We start from the raw sequence: 24464 nt of genomic DNA on the forward strand, positions 1-24464 counted from the left end.
GGGGAACTCGACCGAAACAAAGTATAGGTTTTCATTATGTGTATAACTTGAAAATCTTAGCTCAAACAGTTGCAAATCCTGTGTTCCCAGCACGGGGACCTTGAGTTCTATAAGATAAAGCCATAAACATGTTTGTCTGAGTCTTCTATCAAAAGTTACAGCTATTTACATGAAGTTGTACAAAAACACTTTCTTTCGCCAAGACAGTGCGTTTCTCACTGTTACATGCATTTGAATGGGGAACTCGACCGAAACAAAGTATAGGTTTTCATTATGTGTATAACTTGAAAATCTTAGCTCAAACAGCTGCAACTCCTGTTTTCCCAGCACGGGGACCTTGAGTTCTATAAGATAAAGCCATAAACATGTTTGTCTGAGTCTTCTATCAAAAGTTACAGCTATTTATATGAAGTTGTACAAAAACGCTTTATTTCGCCAAGACAGTGCGTTTCTCACTGTTACATACATTTGAATGGGGAACTCGACCGAAACAAAGTATAGGTTTTCATTATGTGTATAACTTGAAAATCTTAGCTCAAACAGCTTTAAATCCTGTTTTCCCAGCACGGGGATCTTGAGTTCTATAAGATAAAGCCATGAACATGTTTGTCTGAGTCTTCTATCAAAAGTTACATCTATTTATATGAAGTTGTACAAAAACGCTTTGTTTCTCCAAGACAGTGCGTTTCTCACTGTTACATGCATTTGAATGGGGAACTCAACCGAAACAAAGTATAGGTTTTCATTATGTGAATAATTTTAAAATCTTAGCTCAAACAGCTGCAAAACCTGTTTTCCCAGCACGGGGACCTTGAGTTCTATAAGATAAAGCCATAAACATGTTTCTCTGAGTCTTCTATCAAAAGTTACAGCTATTTATATGAAGTTGTACAAAAACGCTTTATTTCTCCAAGACAGTGCGTTTCTCACTGTTACATACATGTGAATGGGGAACTCGACCGAAACAAAGTATAGGTTTTCATTATGTGTATAACTTGAAAATCTTAGCTCAAACAGCTTTAAATCCTGTTTTCCCAGCACGGGGATCTTGAGTTCTATAAGATAAAGCCATGAACATGTTTGTCTGAGTCTTCTATCAAAAGTTACAGCTATTTATATGAAGTTGTACAAAAACGCTTTATTTCGCCAAGACAGTGCGTTTCTCACTGTTACATACATTTGAATGGGGAACTCGACCGAAACAAAGTATAGGTTTTCATTATGTGTATAACTTGAAAATCTTAGCTCAAACAGCTTTAAATCCTGTTTTCCCAGCACGGGGATCTTGAGTTCTATAAGATAAAGCCATGAACATGTTTGTCTGAGTCTTCTATCAAAAGTTACATCTATTTATATGAAGTTGTACAAAAACGCTTTGTTTCTCCAAGACAGTGCGTTTCTCACTGTTACATGCATTTGAATGGGGAACTCAACCGAAACAAAGTATAGGTTTTCATTATGTGAATAATTTTAAAATCTTAGCTCAAACAGCTGCAAAACCTGTTTTCCCAGCACGGGGACCTTGAGTTCTATAAGATAAAGCCATAAACATGTTTCTCTGAGTCTTCTATCAAAAGTTACAGCTATTTATATGAAGTTGTACAAAAACGCTTTATTTCTCCAAGACAGTGCGTTTCTCACTGTTACATACATGTGAATGGGGAACTCGACCGAAACAAAGTATAGGTTTTCATTATGTGTATAACTTGAAAATCTTAGCTCAAACAGCTGCAAATCCTGTTTTCCCAGCACGGGGACCTTGAGTTCTATAAGTTAAAGCCATAAACATGTTTGTCTGAGTCTTATATCAAAAGTTACAGCTATTTATATGAAGTTGTACAAAAACGCTTTATTTCGCCAAGACAGTGCGTTTCTCACTGTTACATACATTTGAATGGGGAACTCGACCGAAACAAAGTATAGGTTTTCATTATGTGTATAACTTGAAAATCTTAGCTCAAACAGCTTTAAATCCTGTTTTCCCAGCACGGGGATCTTGAGTTCTATAAGATAAAGCCATAAACATGTTTCTCTGAGTCTTCTATCAAAAGTTACAGCTATTTATATGAAGTTGTACAAAAACGCTTTATTTCTCCAAGACAGTGCGTTTCTCACTGTTACATACATGTGAATGGGGAACTCGACCGAAACAAAGTATAGGTTTTCATTATGTGTATAACTTGAAAATCTTAGCTCAAACAGCTGCAAAACCTGTTTTCCCAGCACGGGGACCTTGAGTTCTATAAGATAAAGCCATAAACATGTTTGTCTGAGTCTTCTATCAAAAGTTACAGCTATTTATATGAAGTTGTACAAAAACGCTTTCTTTCGCCAAGACAGTGCGTTTCTCACTGTTACATGCATTTGAATGGGGAACTCGACCGAAACAAAGTATAGGTTTTCATTATGTGTATAACTTGAAAATCTTAGCTCAAACAGCTGCAACTCCTGTTTTCCCAGCACGGGGACCTTGAGTTCTATAAGATAAAGCCATAAACATGTTTGTCTGAGTCTTCTATCAAAAGTTACAGCTATTTATATGAAGTTGTACAAAAACGCTTTATTTCTCCAAGACAGTGCGTTTCTCACTGTTACATACATGTGAATGGGGAACTCGACCGAAACAAAGTATAGGTTTTCATTATGTGTATAACTTGAAAATCTTAGCTCAAACAGCTGCAACTCCTGTTTTCCCAGCACGGGGACCTTGAGTTCTATAAGATAAAGCCATAAACATGTTTGTCTGAGTCTTCTATCAAAAGTTACAGCTATTTATATGAAGTTGTACAAAAACGCTTTATTTCGCCAAGACAGTGCGTTTCTCACTGTTACATACATTTGAATGGGGAACTCGACCGAAACAAAGTATAGGTTTTCATTATGTGTATAACTTGAAAATCTTAGCTCAAACAGCTGCAACTCCTGTTTTCCCAGCACGGGGACCTTGAGTTCTATAAGATAAAGCCATAAACATGTTTGTCTGAGTCTTCTATCAAAAGTTACAGCTATTTATATGAAGTTGTACAAAAACGCTTTATTTCGCCAAGACAGTGCGTTTCTCACTGTTACATACATTTGAATGGGGAACTCGACCGAAACAAAGTATAGGTTTTCATTATGTGTATAACTTGAAAATCTTAGCTCAAACAGCTTTAAATCCTGTTTTCCCAGCACGGGGATCTTGAGTTCTATAAGATAAAGCCATGAACATGTTTGTCTGAGTCTTCTATCAAAAGTTACAGCTATTTATATGAAGTTGTACAAAAACGCTTTGTTTCTCCAAGACAGTGCGTTTCTCACTGTTACATGCATTTGAATGGGGAACTCGACCGAAACAAAGTATAGGTTTTCATTATGTGAATAATTTTAAAATCTTAGCTCAAACAGCTGCAAAACCTGTTTTCCCAGCACGGGGACCTTGAGTTCTATAAGATAAAGCCATAAACATGTTTCTCTGAGTCTTCTATCAAAAGTTACAGCTATTTATATGAAGTTGTACAAAAACGCTTTATTTCTCCAAGACAGTGCGTTTCTCACTGTTACATACATGTGAATGGGGAACTCGACCGAAACAAAGTATAGGTTTTCATTATGTGTATAACTTGAAAATCTTAGCTCAAACAGCTTTAAATCCTGTTTTCCCAGCACGGGGACCTTGAGTTCTATAAGATAAAGCCATAAACATGTTTGTCTGAGTCTTCTATCAAAAGTTACAGCTATTTATATGAAGTTGTACAAAAACGCTTTCTTTCGCCAAGACAGTGCGTTTCTCACTGTTACATACATTTGAATGGGGAACTCGACCGAAACAAAGTATAGGTTTTCATTATGTGTATAACTTGAAAATCTTAGCTCAAACAGCTGCAAAACCTGTTTTCCCAGCACGGGGACCTTGAGTTCTATAAGATAAAGCCATAAACATGTTTGTCTGAGTCTTCTATCAAAAGTTACAGCTATTTATATGAAGTTGTACAAAAACGCTTTATTTCGCCAAGACAGTGCGTTTCTCACTGTTACATACATTTGAATGGGGAACTCGACCAAAACAAAGTATAGGTTTTCATTATGTGTATAACTTGAAAATCTTAGCTCAAACAGCTTTAAATCCTGTTTTCCCAGCACGGGGATCTTGAGTTCTATAAGATAAAGCCATAAACATGTTTCTCTGAGTCTTCTATCAAAAGTTACAGCTATTTATATGAAGTTGTACAAAAACGCTTTATTTCTCCAAGACAGTGCGTTTCTCACTGTTACATACATGTGAATGGGGAACTCGACCGAAACAAAGTATAGGTTTTCATTATGTGTATAACTTGAAAATCTTAGCTCAAACAGCTGCAAAACCTGTTTTCCCAGCACGGGGACCTTGAGTTCTATAAGATAAAGCCATAAACATGTTTGTCTGAGTCTTCTATCAAAAGTTACAGCTATTTATATGAAATTGTACAAAAACGCTTTCTTTCGCCAAGACAGTGCGTTTCTCACTGTTACATGCATTTGAATGGGGAACTCGACCGAAACAAAGTATAGGTTTTCATTATGTGTATAACTTGAAAATCTTAGCTCAAACAGCTGCAACTCCTGTTTTCCCAGCACGGGGACCTTGAGTTCTATAAGATAAAGCCATAAACATGTTTGTCTGAGTCTTCTATCAAAAGTTACAGCTATTTATATGAAGTTGTACAAAAACGCTTTCTTTCGCCAAGACAGTGCGTTTCTCACTGTTACATGCATTTGAATGGGGAACTCGACCGAAACAAAGTATAGGTTTTCATTATGTGAATAATTTTAAAATCTTAGCTCAAACAGCTGCAAAACCTGTTTTCCCAGCACGGGGACCTTGAGTTCTATAAGATAAAGCCATAAACATGTTTCTCTGAGTCTTCTATCAAAAGTTACAGCTATTTATATGAAGTTGTACAAAAACGCTTTATTTCTCCAAGACAGTGCGTTTCTCACTGTTACATACATGTGAATGGGGAACTCGACCGAAACAAAGTATAGGTTTTCATTATGTGTATAACTTGAAAATCTTAGCTCAAACAGCTTTAAATCCTGTTTTCCCAGCACGGGGACGTTGAGTTCTATAAGATAAAGCCATAAACATGTTTGTCTGAGTCTTCTATCAAAAGTTACAGCTATTTATATGAAGTTGTACAAAAACGCTTTCTTTCGCCAAGACAGTGCGTTTCTCACTGTTACATACATTTGAATGGGGAACTCGACCGAAACAAAGTATAGGTTTTCATTATGTGTATAACTTGAAAATCTTAGCTCAAACAGCTTTAAATCCTGTTTTCCCAGCACGGGGACCTTGAGTTCTATAAGATAAAGCCATGAACATGTTTGTCTGAGTCTTCTATCAAAAGTTACAGCTATTTATATGAAGTTGTACAAAAACGCTTTCTTTCGCCAAGACAGTGCGTTTCTCACTGTTACATGCATTTGAATGGGGAACTCGACCGAAACAAAGTATAGGTTTTCATTATGTGTATAACTTGAAAATCTTAGCTCAAACAGCTGCAAAACCTGTTTTCCCAGCACGGGGACCTTGAGTTCTATAAGATAAAGCCATAAACATGTTTGTCTGAGTCTTATATCAAACGTTACAGCTATTTATATGAAGTTGTACAAAAACGCTTTCTTTCGCCAAGACAATGCGTTTCTCCCTGTTACATGCATAGGTTTTCATTATGTGTATAACTTGAAAATCCTAGCTCAAACAGCTGCAAAACCTGTTTTCCCAGCACGGGGACCTTGAGTTCTATAAGATAAACCCATGAACATGTTTGTCTGAGTCTTCTATCAAAAGTTACAGCTATTTATCTGAAGTTGTACAAAAACGCTTTATTTCGCCAAGACAGTGCGTTTCTCACTGTTATATACATTTGAATGGGGAACTCGACCGAAACAAAGTATAGGTTTTCATTATGTGTATAACTTGAAAATCTTAGCTCAAACAGCTGCAAAACCTGTTTGCCCAGCACGGGGACCTTGAGTTCTATAAGATAAAGCCATAAACATGTTTGTCTGAGTCTTATATCAAAAGTTACAGCTATTTATATGAAGTTGTACAAAAACGCTTTATTTTCGCCAAGACAGTGCGTTTCTCACTGTTACATACATTTGAATGGGGAACTCGACCGAAACAAAGTATAGGTTTTCATTATGTGTATAACTTGAAAATCTTAGCTCAAACAGCTGCAAATCCTGTTTTCCCAGCACGGGGACCTTGAGTTCTATAAGATAAAGCCATAAACATGTTTGTCTGAGTCTTCTATCAAAAGTTACAGCTATTTATATGAAGTTGTACAAAAACGCTTTCATTCGCCAAGACAGTGCGTTTCTCACTGTTACATGCATTTGAATGGGGAACTCGACCGAAACAAAGTATAGGTTTTCATTATGTGTATAACTTGAAAATCTTAGCTCAAACAGCTGCAAATCCTGTTTGCCCAGCACGGGGACCTTGAGTTCTATAAGATAAAGCCATAAACATGTTTGTCTGAGTCTTCTATCAAAAGTTACAGCTATTTATATGAAGTTGTACAAAAACGCTTTCTTTCGCCAAGACAGTGCGTTTCTCACTGTTACATGCATTTGAATGGGGAACTCGACCGAAACAAAGTATAGGTTTTCATTATGTGTATAACTTGAAAATCTTAGCTCAAACAGCTGCAAATCCTGTTTGCCCAGCACGGGGACCTTGAGTTCTATAAGATAAAGCCATAAACATGTTTGTCTGAGTCTTATATCAAACGTTACAGCGATTTATATGAAGTTGTACAAAAACGCTTTCAGTCGCCATGACAGTGCGTTTCTAACTGTTACATGCATTTGAATGGGGAACTCGACCGAAACAAAGTATAGGTTTTCATTATGTGTATAACTTGAAAATCTTAGCTCAAACAGCTGCAAAACCTGTTTTCCCAGCACGGGGACCTTGAGTTCTATAAGATAAAGCCATAAACATGTTTGTCTGAGTCTTCTATCAAAAGTTACAGCTATTTCTATGAAGTTGTACAAAAACGCTTTCTTTCGCCAAGACAGTGCGTTTCTCACTGTTATATACATTTGAATGGGGAACTCGACCGAAACAAAGTATAGGTTTTCATTATGTGTATAACTTGAAAATCTTAGCTCAAACAGCTGCAAAACCTGTTTTCCCAGCACGGGGACCTTGAGTTCTATAAGATAAAGCCATAAACATGTTTGTCTGAGTCTTCTATCAAAAGTTACAGCTATTTATATGAAGTTGTACAAAAACGCTTTCATTCGCCAAGACAGTGCGTTTCTCACTGTTACATGCTTTTGAATGGGGAACTCGACCGAAACAAAGTATAGGTTTTCATTATGTGTATAACTTGAAAATCTTAGCTCAAACAGCTTTAAATCCTTTTTTCCCAGCACGGGGACCTTGAGTTCTATAAGATAAAGCCATGAACATGTTTGTCTGAGTCTTCTATCAAAAGTTACAGCTATTTATATGAAGTTGTACAAAAACGCTTTCTTTCGCCAAGACAGTGCGTTTCTCACTGTTACATGCATTTGAATGGGGAACTCGACCGAAACAAAGTATAGGTTTTCATTATGTGTATAACTTGAAAATCTTAGCTCAAACAGCTTTAAATCCTGTTTTCCCAGCACGGAGACCTTGAGTTCTATAAGATAAAGCCATAAACATGTTTGTCTGAGTCTTCTATCAAAAGTTACAGCTATTTATATGAAGTTGTACAAAAACACTTTCTTTCGCCAAGACAGTGCGTTTCTCACTGTTACATGCATTTGAATGGGGAACTCGACCGAAACAAAGTATAGGTTTTCATTATGTGTATAACTTGAAAATCTTAGCTCAAACAGCTGCAAAACCTGTTTTCCCAGCACGGGGACCTTGAGTTCTATAAGATAAAGCCATAAACATGTTTGTCTGAGTCTTCTATCAAAAGTTACAGCTATTTATATGAAGTTGTACAAAAACGCTTTCATTCGCCAAGACAGTGCGTTTCTCACTGTTACATGCATTTGAATGGGGAACTCGACCGAAACAAAGTATAGGTTTTCATTATGTGTATAACTTGAAAATCTTAGCTCAAACAGCTGCAAATCCTGTTTGCCCAGCACGGGGACCTTGAGTTCTATAAGATAAAGCCATAAACATGTTTGTCTGAGTCTTCTATCAAAAGTTACAGCTATTTATATGAAGTTGTAGAAAAACGCTTTCTTTCGCCAAGACAGTGCGTTTCTCACTGTTACATGCATTTGAATGGGGAACTCGACCGAAACAAAGTATAGGTTTTCATTATGTGTATAACTTGAAAATCTTAGCTCAAACAGCTGCAAAACCTGTTTTCCCAGCACGGGGACCTTGAGTTCTATAAGATAAAGCCATAAACATGTTTGTCTGAGTCTTCTATCAAAAGTTACAGCTATTTATATGAAGTTGTACAAAAACGCTTTATTTCGCCAAGACAGTGCGTTTCTCACTGTTATATACATTTGAATGGGGAACTCAACCGAAACAAAGTATAGGTTTTCATTATGTGTATAACTTGAAAATCTTAGCTCAAACAGCTGCAAAACATGTTTGCCCAGCACGGGGACCTTGAGTTCTATAAGATAAAGCCATAAACATGTTTGTCTGAGTCTTCTATCAAAAGTTACAGCTATTTATATGAAGTTGTACAAAAACGCTTTCTTTCGCCAAGACAGTGCGTTTCTCACTGTTACATGCATTTGAATGGGGAACTCGACCGAAACAAAGTATAGGTTTTCATTATGTGTATAACTTGAAAATCTTAGCTCAAACAGCTGCAAATCCTGTTTGCCCAGCACGGGGACCTTGAGTTCTATAAGATAAAGCCATAAACATGTTTGTCTGAGTCTTCTATCAAAAGTTACAGCTATTTATATGAAGTTGTAGAAAAACGCTTTCTTTCGCCAAGACAGTGCGTTTCTCACTGTTACATGCATTTGAATGGGGAACTCGACCGAAACAAAGTATAGGTTTTCATTATGTGTATAACTTGAAAATCTTAGCTCAAACAGCTGCAAAACCTGTTTTCCCAGCACGGGGACCTTGAGTTCTATAAGATAAAGCCATAAACATGTTTGTCTGAGTCTTCTATCAAAAGTTACAGCTATTTATATGAAGTTGTACAAAAACGCTTTATTTCGCCAAGACAGTGCGTTTCTCACTGTTATATACATTTGAATGGGGAACTCAACCGAAACAAAGTATAGGTTTTCATTATGTGTATAACTTGAAAATCTTAGCTCAAACAGCTGCAAAACCTGTTTGCCCAGAACGGGGACCTTGAGTTCTATAAGATAAAGCCATAAACATGTTTGTCTGAGTCTTCTATCAAAAGTTACAGCTATTTATATGAAGTTGTACAAAAACGCTTTCTTTCGCCAAGACAGTGCGTTTCTCACTGTTACATACATTTGAATGGGGAACTCGACCGAAACAAAGTATAGGTTTTCATTATGTGTATAACTTGAAAATCTTAGCTCAAACAGCTGCAAAACCTGTTTTCCCAGCACGGGGACCTTGAGTTCTATAAGATAAAGCCATAAACATGTTTGTCTGAGTCTTCTATCAAAAGTTACAGCTATTTATATGAAGTTGTACAAAAACGCTTTCATTCGCCAAGACAGTGCGTTTCTCACTGTTACATGCATTTGAATGGGGAACTCGACCGAAACAAAGTATAGGTTTTCATTATGTGTATAACTTGAAAATCTTAGCTCAAACAGCTGCAAAACCTGTTTTCCCAGCACGGGGACCTTGAGTTCTATAAGATAAAGCCATAAACATGTTTGTCTGAGTCTTCTATCAAAAGTTACAGCTATTTATATGAAGTTGTACAAAAACGCTTTCATTCGCCAAGACAGTGCGTTTCTCACTGTTACATGCATTTGAATGGGGAACTCGACCGAAACAAAGTATAGGTTTTCATTATGTGTATAACTTGAAAATCTTAGCTCAAACAGCTGCAAATCCTGTTTGCCCAGCACGGGGACCTTGAGTTCTATAAGATAAAGCCATAAACATGTTTGTCTGAGTCTTCTATCAAAAGTTACAGCTATTTATATGAAGTTGTAGAAAAACGCTTTCTTTCGCCAAGACAGTGCGTTTCTCACTGTTACATGCATTTGAATGGGGAACTCGACCGAAACAAAGTATAGGTTTTCATTATGTGTATAACTTGAAAATCTTAGCTCAAACAGCTGCAAAACCTGTTTTCCCAGCACGGGGACCTTGAGTTCTATAAGATAAAGCCATAAACATGTTTGTCTGAGTCTTCTATCAAAAGTTACAGCTATTTATATGAAGTTGTACAAAAACGCTTTATTTCGCCAAGACAGTGCGTTTCTCACTGTTATATACATTTGAATGGGGAACTCAACCGAAACAAAGTATAGGTTTTCATTATGTGTATAACTTGAAAATCTTAGCTCAAACAGCTGCAAAACATGTTTGCCCAGCACGGGGACCTTGAGTTCTATAAGATAAAGCCATAAACATGTTTGTCTGAGTCTTCTATCAAAAGTTACAGCTATTTATATGAAGTTGTACAAAAACGCTTTCTTTCGCCAAGACAGTGCGTTTCTCACTGTTACATGCATTTGAATGGGGAACTCGACCGAAACAAAGTATAGGTTTTCATTATGTGTATAACTTGAAAATCTTAGCTCAAACAGCTGCAAATCCTGTTTGCCCAGCACGGGGACCTTGAGTTCTATAAGATAAAGCCATAAACATGTTTGTCTGAGTCTTCTATCAAAAGTTACAGCTATTTATATGAAGTTGTAGAAAAACGCTTTCTTTCGCCAAGACAGTGCGTTTCTCACTGTTACATGCATTTGAATGGGGAACTCGACCGAAACAAAGTATAGGTTTTCATTATGTGTATAACTTGAAAATCTTAGCTCAAACAGCTGCAAAACCTGTTTTCCCAGCACGGGGACCTTGAGTTCTATAAGATAAAGCCATAAACATGTTTGTCTGAGTCTTCTATCAAAAGTTACAGCTATTTATATGAAGTTGTACAAAAACGCTTTATTTCGCCAAGACAGTGCGTTTCTCACTGTTATATACATTTGAATGGGGAACTCAACCGAAACAAAGTATAGGTTTTCATTATGTGTATAACTTGAAAATCTTAGCTCAAACAGCTGCAAAACCTGTTTGCCCAGAACGGGGACCTTGAGTTCTATAAGATAAAGCCATAAACATGTTTGTCTGAGTCTTCTATCAAAAGTTACAGCTATTTATATGAAGTTGTACAAAAACGCTTTCTTTCGCCAAGACAGTGCGTTTCTCACTGTTACATACATTTGAATGGGGAACTCGACCGAAACAAAGTATAGGTTTTCATTATGTGTATAACTTGAAAATCTTAGCTCAAACAGCTGCAAAACCTGTTTTCCCAGCACGGGGACCTTGAGTTCTATAAGATAAAGCCATAAACATGTTTGTCTGAGTCTTCTATCAAAAGTTACAGCTATTTATATGAAGTTGTACAAAAACGCTTTCATTCGCCAAGACAGTGCGTTTCTCACTGTTACATGCATTTGAATGGGGAACTCGACCGAAACAAAGTATAGGTTTTCATTATGTGTATAACTTGAAAATCTTAGCTCAAACAGCTTTAAATCCTGTTTTCCCAGCACAGGGACCTTGAGTTCTATAAGATAAAGCCATAAACATGTTTGTCTGAGTCTTCTATCAAAAGTTACAGCTATTTATATGAAGTTGTACAAAAACGCTTTCATTCGCCAAGACAGTACGTTTCTCACTGTTACATGCATTTGAATGGGGAACTCGACCGAAACAAAGTATAGGTTTTCATTATGTGTATAACTTGAAAATCCTAGCTCAAACAGTTGCAAAACCTGTTTTCCCAGCACGGGGACCTTGAGTTCTATAAGATAAAGCCATGAACATGTTTGTCTGAGTCTTCTATCAAAAGTTACAGCTATTTATATGAAGTTGTACAAAAACGCTTTCATTCGCCAAGACAGTGCGTTTCTCACTGTTACATGCATTTGAATGGGGAACTCGACCGAAACAAAGTATAGGTTTTCATTATGTGTATAACTTGAAAATCTTAGCTCAAACAGCTGCAAATCCTGTTTGCCCAGCACGGGGACCTTGAGTTCTATAAGATAAAGCCATAAACATGTTTGTCTGAGTCTTCTATCAAAAGTTACAGCTATTTATATGAAGTTGTACAAAAACGCTTTCTTTCGCCAAGACAGTGCGTTTCTCACTGTTACATGCATTTGAATGGGGAACTCGACCGAAACAAAGTATAGGTTTTCATTATGTGTATAACTTGAAAATCTTAGCTCAAACAGCTGCAAATCCTGTTTGCCCAGCACGGGGACCTTGAGTTCTATAAGATAAAGCCATAAACATGTTTGTCTGAGTCTTCTATCAAAAGTTACAGCTATTTATATGAAGTTGTACGAAAACGCTTTATTTCGCCAAGACAGTGCGTTTCTAACTGTTACATGCATTTGAATGGGGAACTCGACCGAAACAAAGTATAGGTTTTCATTATGTGTATAACTTGAAAATCTTAGCTCAAACAGCTGCAAAACCTGTTTTCCCAGCACAGGGACCTTGAGTTCTATAAGATAAAGCCATAAACATGTTTGTCTGAGTCTTCTATCAAAAGTTACAGCTATTTATATGAAGTTGTACAAAAACGCTTTCATTCGCCAAGACAGTGCGTTTCTCACTGTTACATGCATTTGAATGGGGAACTCGACCGAAACAAAGTATAGGTTTTCATTATGTGTATAACTTGAAAATCTTAGCTCAAACAGTTGCAAATCCTGTGTTCCCAGCACGGGGACCTTGAGTTCTATAAGATAAAGCCATAAACATGTTTGTCTGAGTCTTCTATCAAAAGTTACAGCTATTTATATGAAGTTGTACAAAAACGCTTTCATTCGCCAAGACAGTGCGTTTCTCACTGTTACATGCATTTGAATGGGGAACTCGACCGAAACAAAGTATAGGTTTTCATTATGTGTATAACTTGAAAATCTTAGCTTAAATAGCTGCAAATCCTGTTTTCCCAGCACGGGGACCTTGAGTTCTATAAGATAAAGCCATAAACATGTGTATCCGAGTCTTATATCAAAAGTTACAGCTATTTATATGAAGTTGTACAAAAACGCTTTCATTCGCCAAGACAGTGCGTTTCTCACTGTTACATGCATTTGAATGGGGAACTCGACCGAAACAAAGTATAGGTTTTCATTATGTGTATAACTTGAAAATCTTAGCTCAAACAGCTTTAAATCCTGTTTTCCCAGCACAGGGACCTTGAGTTCTATAAGATAAAGCCATAAACATGTTTGTCTGAGTCTTCTATCAAAAGTTACAGCTATTTATATGAAGTTGTACAAAAACGCTTTCATTCGCCAAGACAGTACGTTTCTCACTGTTACATGCATTTGAATGGGGAACTCGACCGAAACAAAGTATAGGTTTTCATTATGTGTATAACTTGAAAATCTTAGCTCAAACAGCTGCAAATCCTGTTTGCCCAGCACGGGGACCTTGAGTTCTATAAGATAAAGCCATAAACATGTTTGTCTGAGTCTTCTATCAAAAGTTACAGCTATTTATATGAAGTTGTACGAAAACGCTTTATTTCGCCAAGACAGTGCGTTTCTAACTGTTACATGCATTTGAATGGGGAACTCGACCGAAACAAAGTATAGGTTTTCATTATGTGTATAACTTGAAAATCTTAGCTCAAACAGCTGCAAAACCTGTTTTCCCAGCACAGGGACCTTGAGTTCTATAAGATAAAGCCATAAACATGTTTGTCTGAGTCTTCTATCAAAAGTTACAGCTATTTATATGAAGTTGTACAAAAACGCTTTCATTCGCCAAGACAGTGCGTTTCTCACTGTTACATGCATTTGAATGGGGAACTCGACCGAAACAAAGTATAGGTTTTCATTATGTGTATAACTTGAAAATCTTAGCTCAAACAGTTGCAAATCCTGTGTTCCCAGCACGGGGACCTTGAGTTCTATAAGATAAAGCCATAAACATGTTTGTCTGAGTCTTCTATCAAAAGTTACAGCTATTTATATGAAGTTGTACAAAAACGCTTTCATTCGCCAAGACAGTGCGTTTCTCACTGTTACATGCATTTGAATGGGGAACTCGACCGAAACAAAGTATAGGTTTTCATTATGTGTATAACTTGAAAATCTTAGCTTAAATAGCTGCAAATCCTGTTTTCCCAGCACGGGGACCTTGAGTTCTATAAGATAAAGCCATAAACATGTGTATCCGAGTCTTATATCAAAAGTTACAGCTATTTATATGAAGTTGTACAAAAACGCTTTCATTCGCCAAGACAGTGCGTTTCTCACTGTTACATGCATTTGAATGGGGAACTCGACCGAAACAAAGTATAGGTTTTCATTATGTGTATAACTTGAAAATCTTAGCTCAAACAGCTTTAAATCCTGTTTTCCCAGCACAGGGACCTTGAGTTCTATAAGATAAAGCCATAAACATGTTTGTCTGAGTCTTCTATCAAAAGTTACAGCTATTTATATGAAGTTGTACAAAAACGCTTTCATTCGCCAAGACAGTACGTTTCTCACTGTTACATGCATTTGAATGGGGAACTCGACCGAAACAAAGTATAGGTTTTCATTATGTGTATAACTTGAAAATCCTAGCTCAAACAGCTGCAAAACCTGTTTTCCCAGCACGGGGACCTTGAGTTCTATAAGATAAAGCCATGAACATGTTTGTCTGAGTCTTCTATCAAAAGTTACAGCTATTTATATGAAGTTGTACAAAAACGCTTTCTTTCGCCAAGACAGTGCGTTTCTCACTGTTATATACATTTGAATGGGGAACTCGACCGAAACAAAGTATAGGTTTTCATTATGTGTATAACTTGAAAATCTTAGCTCAAACAGCTGCAAAACCTGTTTGCCCAGCACGGGGACCTTGAGTTCTATAAGATAAAGCCATAAACATGTTTGTCTGAGTCTTATATCAAAAGTTACAGCTATTTATATGAAGTTGTACAAAAACGCTTTATTTCGCCAAGACAGTGCGTTTCTCACTGTTACATACATTTGAATGGGGAACTCGACCGAAACAAAGTATAGGTTTTCATTATGTGTATAACTTGAAAATCTTAGCTCAAACAGCTGCAAATCCTGTTTTCCCAGCACGGGGACCTTGAGTTCTATAAGATAAAGCCATGAACATGTTTGTCTGAGTCTTCTATCAAAAGTTACAGCTATTTATATGAAGTTGTACAAAAACGCTTTCATTCGCCAAGACAGTGCGTTTCTCACTGTTACATGCATTTGAATGGGGAACTCGACCGAAACAAAGTATAGGTTTTCATTATGTGTATAACTTGAAAATCTTAGCTCAAACAGCTGCAAATCCTGTTTTCCCAGCACAGGGACCTTGAGTTCTATAAGATAAAGCCATAAACATGTTTGTCTGAGTCTTCTATCAAAAGTTACAGCTATTTATATGAAGTTGTACAAAAACGCTTTCATTCGCCAAGACAGTGCGTTTCTCACTGTTACATGCATTTGAATGGGGAACTCGACCGAAACAAAGTATAGGTTTTCATTATGTGTATAACTTGAAAATCTTAGCTCAAACAGCTGCAAAACCTGTTTTCCCAGCACAGGGACCTTGAGTTCTATAAGATAAAGCCATAAACATGTTTGTCTGAGTCTTCTATCAAAAGTTACAGCTATTTATATGAAGTTGTACAAAAACGCTTTCATTCGCCAAGACAGTGCGTTTCTCACTGTTACATGCATTTGAATGGGGAACTCGACCGAAACAAAGTATAGGTTTTCATTATGTGTATAACTTGAAAATCTTAGCTCAAACAGCTGCAAAACCTGTTTTCCCAACACAGGGACCTTGAGTTCTATAAGATAAAGCCATAAACATGTTTGTCTGAGTCTTCTATCAAAAGTTACAGCTATTTATATGAAGTTGTACAAAAACGCTTTCATTCGCCAAGACAGTGCGTTTCTCACTGTTACATGCATTTGAATGGGGAACTCGACCGAAACAAAGTATAGGTTTTCATTATGTGTATAACTTGAAAATCTTAGCTCAAACAGCTTTAAATCCTGTTTTCCCAGCACAGGGACCTTGAGTTCTATAAGATAAAGCCATAAACATGTTTGTCTGAGTCTTCTATCAAAAGTTACAGCTATTTATATGAAGTTGTACAAAAACGCTTTCATTCGCCAAGACAGTACGTTTCTCACTGTTACATGCATTTGAATGGGGAACTCGACCGAAACAAAGTATAGGTTTTCATTATGTGTATAACTTGAAAATCTTAGCTCAAACGGCTGCAAATCCTGTTTGCCCAGCACGGGGACCTTGAGTTCTATAAGATAAAGCCATAAACATGTTTGTCTGAGTCTTATATCAAACGTTACAGCTATTTATATGAAGTTGTACAAAAACGCTTTCTTTCGCCAAGACAATGCGTTTCTCACTGTTACATGCATAGGTTTTCATTATGTGTATAACTTGAAAATCCTAGCTCAAACAGCTGCAAAACCTGTTTTCCCAGCACGGGGACCTTGAGTTCTATAAGATAAAGCCATAAACATGTTTGTCTGAGTCTTCTATCAAAAGTTACAGCTATTTATATGAAGTTGTACGAAAACGCTTTATTTCGCCAAGACAGTGCGTTTCTAACTGTTACATGCATTTGAATGGGGAACTCGACCGAAACAAAGTATAGGTTTTCATTATGTGTATAACTTGAAAATCTTAGCTCAAACAGCTGCAAAACCTGTTTTCCCAGCACAGGGACCTTGAGTTCTATAAGATAAAGCCATAAACATGTTTGTCTGAGTCTTCTATCAAAAGTTACAGCTATTTATATGAAGTTGTACAAAAACGCTTTCATTCGCCAAGACAGTGCGTTTCTCACTGTTACATGCATTTGAATGGGGAACTCGACCGAAACAAAGTATAGGTTTTCATTATGTGTATAACTTGAAAATCTTAGCTCAAACAGCTGCAAAACCTGTTTTCCCAGCACAGGGACCTTGAGTTCTATAAGATAAAGCCATAAACATGTTTGTCTGAGTCTTCTATCAAAAGTTACAGCTATTTATATGAAGTTGTACAAAAACGCTTTCATTCGCCAAGACAGTGCGTTTCTCACTGTTACATGCATTTGAATGGGGAACTCGACCGAAACAAAGTATAGGTTTTCATTATGTGTATAACTTGAAAATCTTAGCTCAAACAGCTGCAAAACCTGTTTTCCCAGCACAGGGACCTTGAGTTCTATAAGATAAAGCCATAAACATGTTTGTCTGAGTCTTCTATCAAAAGTTACAGCTATTTATATGAAGTTGTACAAAAACGCTTTCATTCGCCAAGACAGTGCGTTTCTCACTGTTACATGCATTTGAATGGGGAACTCGACCGAAACAAAGTATAGGTTTTCATTATGTGTATAACTTGAAAATCTTAGCTCAAACAGCTTTAAATCCTGTTTTCCCAGCACAGGGACCTTGAGTTCTATAAGATAAAGCCATAAACATGTTTGTCTGAGTCTTCTATCAAAAGTTACAGCTATTTATATGAAGTTGTACAAAAACGCTTTCATTCGCCAAGACAGTACGTTTCTCACTGTTACATGCATTTGAATGGGGAACTCGACCGAAACAAAGTATAGGTTTTCATTATGTGTATAACTTGAAAATCTTAGCTCAAACGGCTGCAAATCCTGTTTGCCCAGCACGGGGACCTTGAGTTCTATAAGATAAAGCCATAAACATGTTTGTCTGAGTCTTATATCAAACGTTACAGCTATTTATATGAAGTTGTACAAAAACGCTTTCTTTCGCCAAGACAATGCGTTTCTCACTGTTACATGCATAGGTTTTCATTATGTGTATAACTTGAAAATCCTAGCTCAAACAGCTGCAAAACCTGTTTTCCCAGCACGGGGACCTTGAGTTCTATAAGATAAAGCCATAAACATGTTTGTCTGAGTCTTCTATCAAAAGTTACAGCTATTTATATGAAGTTGTACGAAAACGCTTTATTTCGCCAAGACAGTGCGTTTCTAACTGTTACATGCATTTGAATGGGGAACTCGACCGAAACAAAGTATAGGTTTTCATTATGTGTATAACTTGAAAATCTTAGCTCAAACAGCTGCAAAACCTGTTTTCCCAGCACAGGGACCTTGAGTTCTATAAGATAAAGCCATAAACATGTTTGTCTGAGTCTTCTATCAAAAGTTACAGCTATTTATATGAAGTTGTACAAAAACGCTTTCATTCGCCAAGACAGTGCGTTTCTCACTGTTACATGCATTTGAATGGGGAACTCGACCGAAACAAAGTATAGGTTTTCATTATGTGTATAACTTGAAAATCTTAGCTCAAACAGCTGCAAAACCTGTTTTCCCAGCACAGGGACCTTGAGTTCTATAAGATAAAGCCATAAACATGTTTGTCTGAGTCTTCTATCAAAAGTTACAGCTATTTATATGAAGTTGTACAAAAACGCTTTCATTCGCCAAGACAGTGCGTTTCTCACTGTTACATGCATTTGAATGGGGAACTCGACCGAAACAAAGTATAGGTTTTCATTATGTGTATAACTTGAAAATCTTAGCTCAAACAGCTGCAAAACCTGTTTTCCCAGCACAGGGACCTTGAGTTCTATAAGATAAAGCCATAAACATGTTTGTCTGAGTCTTCTATCAAAAGTTACAGCTATTTATATGAAGTTGTACAAAAACGCTTTCATTCGCCAAGACAGTGCGTTTCTCACTGTTACATGCATTTGAATGGGGAACTCGACCGAAACAAAGTATAGGTTTTCATTATGTGTATAACTTGAAAATCTTAGCTCAAACAGCTTTAAATCCTGTTTTCCCAGCACAGGGACCTTGAGTTCTATAAGATAAAGCCATAAACATGTTTGTCTGAGTCTTCTATCAAAAGTTACAGCTATTTATATGAAGTTGTACAAAAACGCTTTCATTCGCCAAGACAGTACGTTTCTCACTGTTACATGCATTTGAATGGGGAACTCGACCGAAACAAAGTATAGGTTTTCATTATGTGTATAACTTGAAAATCTTAGCTCAAACGGCTGCAAATCCTGTTTGCCCAGCACGGGGACCTTGAGTTCTATAAGATAAAGCCATAAACATGTTTGTCTGAGTCTTATATCAAACGTTACAGCTATTTATATGAAGTTGTACAAAAACGCTTTCTTTCGCCAAGACAATGCGTTTCTCACTGTTACATGCATAGGTTTTCATTATGTGTATAACTTGAAAATCCTAGCTCAAACAGCTGCAAAACCTGTTTTCCCAGCACGGGGACCTTGAGTTCTATAAGATAAAGCCATAAACATGTTTGTCTGAGTCTTCTATCAAAAGTTACAGCTATTTATATGAAGTTGTACAAAAACGCTTTCTTTCGCCAAGACAGTGCGTTTCTCACTGTTATATGCATTTGAATGGGGAACTCGACCGAAACAAAGTATAGGTTTTCATTATGTGTATAACTTGAAAATCTTAGCTCAAACAGCTGCAAAACCTGTTTTCCCAGCACGGGGACCTTGAGTTCTATAAGATAAAGCCATAAACATGTTTGTCTGAGTCTTCTATCAAAAGTTACAGCTATTTATATGAAGTTGTACAAAAACGCTTTCTTTCGCCAAGACAGTGCGTTTCTCACTGTTACATGCATTTGAATGGGGAACTCGACCGAAACAAAGTATAGGTTTTCATTATGTGTATAACTTGAAAATCTTAGCTCAAACAGCTGCAAATCCTGTTTGCCCAGCACGGGGACCTTGAGTTCTATAAGATAAAGCCATAAACATGTTTGTCTGAGTCTTCTATCAAAAGTTACAGCTATTTATATGAAGTTGTACGAAAACGCTTTATTTCGCCAAGACAGTGCGTTTCTAACTGTTACATGCATTTGAATGGGGAACTCGACCGAAACAAAGTATAGGTTTTCATTATGTGTATAACTTGAAAATCTTAGCTCAAACAGCTGCAAAACCTGTTTTCCCAGCACAGGGACCTTGAGTTCTATAAGATAAAGCCATAAACATGTTTGTCTGAGTCTTCTATCAAAAGTTACAGCTATTTATATGAAGTTGTACAAAAACGCTTTCATTCGCCAAGACAGTGCGTTTCTCACTGTTACATGCATTTGAATGGGGAACTCGACCGAAACAAAGTATAGGTTTTCATTATGTGTATAACTTGAAAATCTTAGCTCAAACAGCTGCAAAACCTGTTTTCCCAGCACAGGGACCTTGAGTTCTATAAGATAAAGCCATAAACATGTTTGTCTGAGTCTTCTATCAAAAGTTACAGCTATTTATATGAAGTTGTACAAAAACGCTTTCATTCGCCAAGACAGTGCGTTTCTCACTGTTACATGCATTTGAATGGGGAACTCGACCGAAACAAAGTATAGGTTTTCATTATGTGTATAACTTGAAAATCTTAGCTCAAACAGCTGCAAAACCTGTTTTCCCAGCACAGGGACCTTGAGTTCTATAAGATAAAGCCATAAACATGTTTGTCTGAGTCTTCTATCAAAAGTTACAGCTATTTATATGAAGTTGTACAAAAACGCTTTCATTCGCCAAGACAGTGCGTTTCTCACTGTTACATGCATTTGAATGGGGAACTCGACCGAAACAAAGTATAGGTTTTCATTATGTGTATAACTTGAAAATCTTAGCTCAAACAGCTTTAAATCCTGTTTTCCCAGCACAGGGACCTTGAGTTCTATAAGATAAAGCCATAAACATGTTTGTCTGAGTCTTCTATCAAAAGTTACAGCTATTTATATGAAGTTGTACAAAAACGCTTTCATTCGCCAAGACAGTACGTTTCTCACTGTTACATGCATTTGAATGGGGAACTCGACCGAAACAAAGTATAGGTTTTCATTATGTGTATAACTTGAAAATCTTAGCTCAAACGGCTGCAAATCCTGTTTGCCCAGCACGGGGACCTTGAGTTCTATAAGATAAAGCCATAAACATGTTTGTCTGAGTCTTATATCAAACGTTACAGCTATTTATATGAAGTTGTACAAAAACGCTTTCTTTCGCCAAGACAATGCGTTTCTCACTGTTACATGCATAGGTTTTCATTATGTGTATAACTTGAAAATCCTAGCTCAAACAGCTGCAAAACCTGTTTTCCCAGCACGGGGACCTTGAGTTCTATAAGATAAAGCCATAAACATGTTTGTCTGAGTCTTCTATCAAAAGTTACAGCTATTTATATGAAGTTGTACGAAAACGCTTTATTTCGCCAAGACAGTGCGTTTCTAACTGTTACATGCATTTGAATGGGGAACTCGACCGAAACAAAGTATAGGTTTTCATTATGTGTATAACTTGAAAATCTTAGCTCAAACAGCTGCAAAACCTGTTTTCCCAGCACAGGGACCTTGAGTTCTATAAGATAAAGCCATAAACATGTTTGTCTGAGTCTTCTATCAAAAGTTACAGCTATTTATATGAAGTTGTACAAAAACGCTTTCATTCGCCAAGACAGTGCGTTTCTCACTGTTACATGCATTTGAATGGGGAACTCGACCGAAACAAAGTATAGGTTTTCATTATGTGTATAACTTGAAAATCTTAGCTCAAACAGCTGCAAAACCTGTTTTCCCAGCACAGGGACCTTGAGTTCTATAAGATAAAGCCATAAACATGTTTGTCTGAGTCTTCTATCAAAAGTTACAGCTATTTATATGAAGTTGTACAAAAACGCTTTCATTCGCCAAGACAGTGCGTTTCTCACTGTTACATGCATTTGAATGGGGAACTCGACCGAAACAAAGTATAGGTTTTCATTATGTGTATAACTTGAAAATCTTAGCTCAAACAGCTGCAAAACCTGTTTTCCCAGCACAGGGACCTTGAGTTCTATAAGATAAAGCCATAAACATGTTTGTCTGAGTCTTCTATCAAAAGTTACAGCTATTTATATGAAGTTGTACAAAAACGCTTTCATTCGCCAAGACAGTGCGTTTCTCACTGTTACATGCATTTGAATGGGGAACTCGACCGAAACAAAGTATAGGTTTTCATTATGTGTATAACTTGAAAATCTTAGCTCAAACAGCTTTAAATCCTGTTTTCCCAGCACAGGGACCTTGAGTTCTATAAGATAAAGCCATAAACATGTTTGTCTGAGTCTTCTATCAAAAGTTACAGCTATTTATATGAAGTTGTACAAAAACGCTTTCATTCGCCAAGACAGTACGTTTCTCACTGTTACATGCATTTGAATGGGGAACTCGACCGAAACAAAGTATAGGTTTTCATTATGTGTATAACTTGAAAATCTTAGCTCAAACGGCTGCAAATCCTGTTTGCCCAGCACGGGGACCTTGAGTTCTATAAGATAAAGCCATAAACATGTTTGTCTGAGTCTTATATCAAACGTTACAGCTATTTATATGAAGTTGTACAAAAACGCTTTCTTTCGCCAAGACAATGCGTTTCTCACTGTTACATGCATAGGTTTTCATTATGTGTATAACTTGAAAATCCTAGCTCAAACAGCTGCAAAACCTGTTTTCCCAGCACGGGGACCTTGAGTTCTATAAGATAAAGCCATAAACATGTTTGTCTGAGTCTTCTATCAAAAGTTACAGCTATTTATATGAAGTTGTACAAAAACGCTTTCTTTCGCCAAGACAGTGCGTTTCTCACTGTTATATGCATTTGAATGGGGAACTCGACCGAAACAAAGTATAGGTTTTCATTATGTGTATAACTTGAAAATCTTAGCTCAAACAGCTGCAAAACCTGTTTTCCCAGCACGGGGACCTTGAGTTCTATAAGATAAAGCCATAAACATGTTTGTCTGAGTCTTCTATCAAAAGTTACAGCTATTTATATGAAGTTGTACAAAAACGCTTTCTTTCGCCAAGACAGTGCGTTTCTCACTGTTACATGCATTTGAATGGGGAACTCGACCGAAACAAAGTATAGGTTTTCATTATGTGTATAACTTGAAAATCTTAGCTCAAACAGCTGCAAAACCTGTTTTCCCAGCACAGGGATATTGAGTTCTATAAGATAAAGCCATAAACATGTTTGTCTGAGTCTTCTATCAAAAGTTACAGCTATTTATATGAAGTTGTACAAAAACGCTTTCATTCGCCAAGACAGTGCGTTTCTCACTGTTACATGCTTTTGAATGGGGAACTCGACCGAAACAAAGTATAGGTTTTCATTATGTGTATAACTTGAAAATCTTAGCTCAAACAGCTGCAAAACCTGTTTTCCCAGCACGGGGATATTGATTTCTATAAGATAAAGCCATAAACATGTTTGTCTGAGTCTTCTATCAAAAGTTACAGCTATTTATATGAAGTTGTACAAAAACGCTTTCTTTCGCCAAGACAGTGCGTTTCTCACTGTTACATGCATTTGAATGGGGAACTCGACCGAAACAAAGTATAGGTTTTCATTATGTGTATAACTTGAAAATCTTAGCTCAAACAGCTGCAAAACCTGTTTTCCCAGCACAGGGACCTTGAGTTCTATAAGATAAAGCCATAAACATGTTTGTCTGAGTCTTCTATCAAAAGTTACAGCTATTTATATGAAGTTGTACAAAAACGCTTTCATTCGCCAAGACAGTGCGTTTCTCACTGTTACATGCATTTGAATGGGGAACTCGACCGAAACAAAGTATAGGTTTTCATTATGTGTATAACTTGAAAATCTTAGCTCAAACAGCTTTAAATCCTGTTTTCCCAGCACAGGGACCTTGAGTTCTATAAGATAAAGCCATAAACATGTTTGTCTGAGTCTTCTATCAAAAGTTACAGCTATTTATATGAAGTTGTACAAAAACGCTTTCTTTCGCCAAGACAGTGCGTTTCTCACTGTTACATGCATTTGAATGGGGAACTCGACCGAAACAAAGTATAGGTTTTCATTATGTGTATAACTTGAAAATCTTAGCTCAAACAGCTGCAAAACCTGTTTTCCCAGCACAGGGACCTTGAGTTCTATAAGATAAAGCCATAAACATGTTTGTCTGAGTCTTCTATCAAAAGTTACAGCTATTTATATGAAGTTGTACAAAAACGCTTTCATTCGCCAAGACAGTGCGTTTCTCACTGTTACATGCTTTTGAATGGGGAACTCGACCGAAACAAAGTATAGGTTTTCATTATGTGTATAACTTGAAAATCTTAGCTTAAATAGCTGCAAATCCTGTTTTCCCAGCACGGGGACCTTGAGTTCTATAAGATAAAGCCATAAACATGTGTATCCGAGTCTTATATCAAAAGTTACAGCTATTTATATGAAGTTGTACAAAAACGCTTTCATTCGCCAAGACAGTGCGTTTCTCACTGTTACATGCATTTGAATG

Source organism: Rhamphochromis sp. 'chilingali', assembly GCF_963969265.1.
Source record: "Rhamphochromis sp. 'chilingali' genome assembly, chromosome: 10".
NCBI lineage: Eukaryota > Metazoa > Chordata > Actinopteri > Cichliformes > Cichlidae > Rhamphochromis > Rhamphochromis sp. 'chilingali'.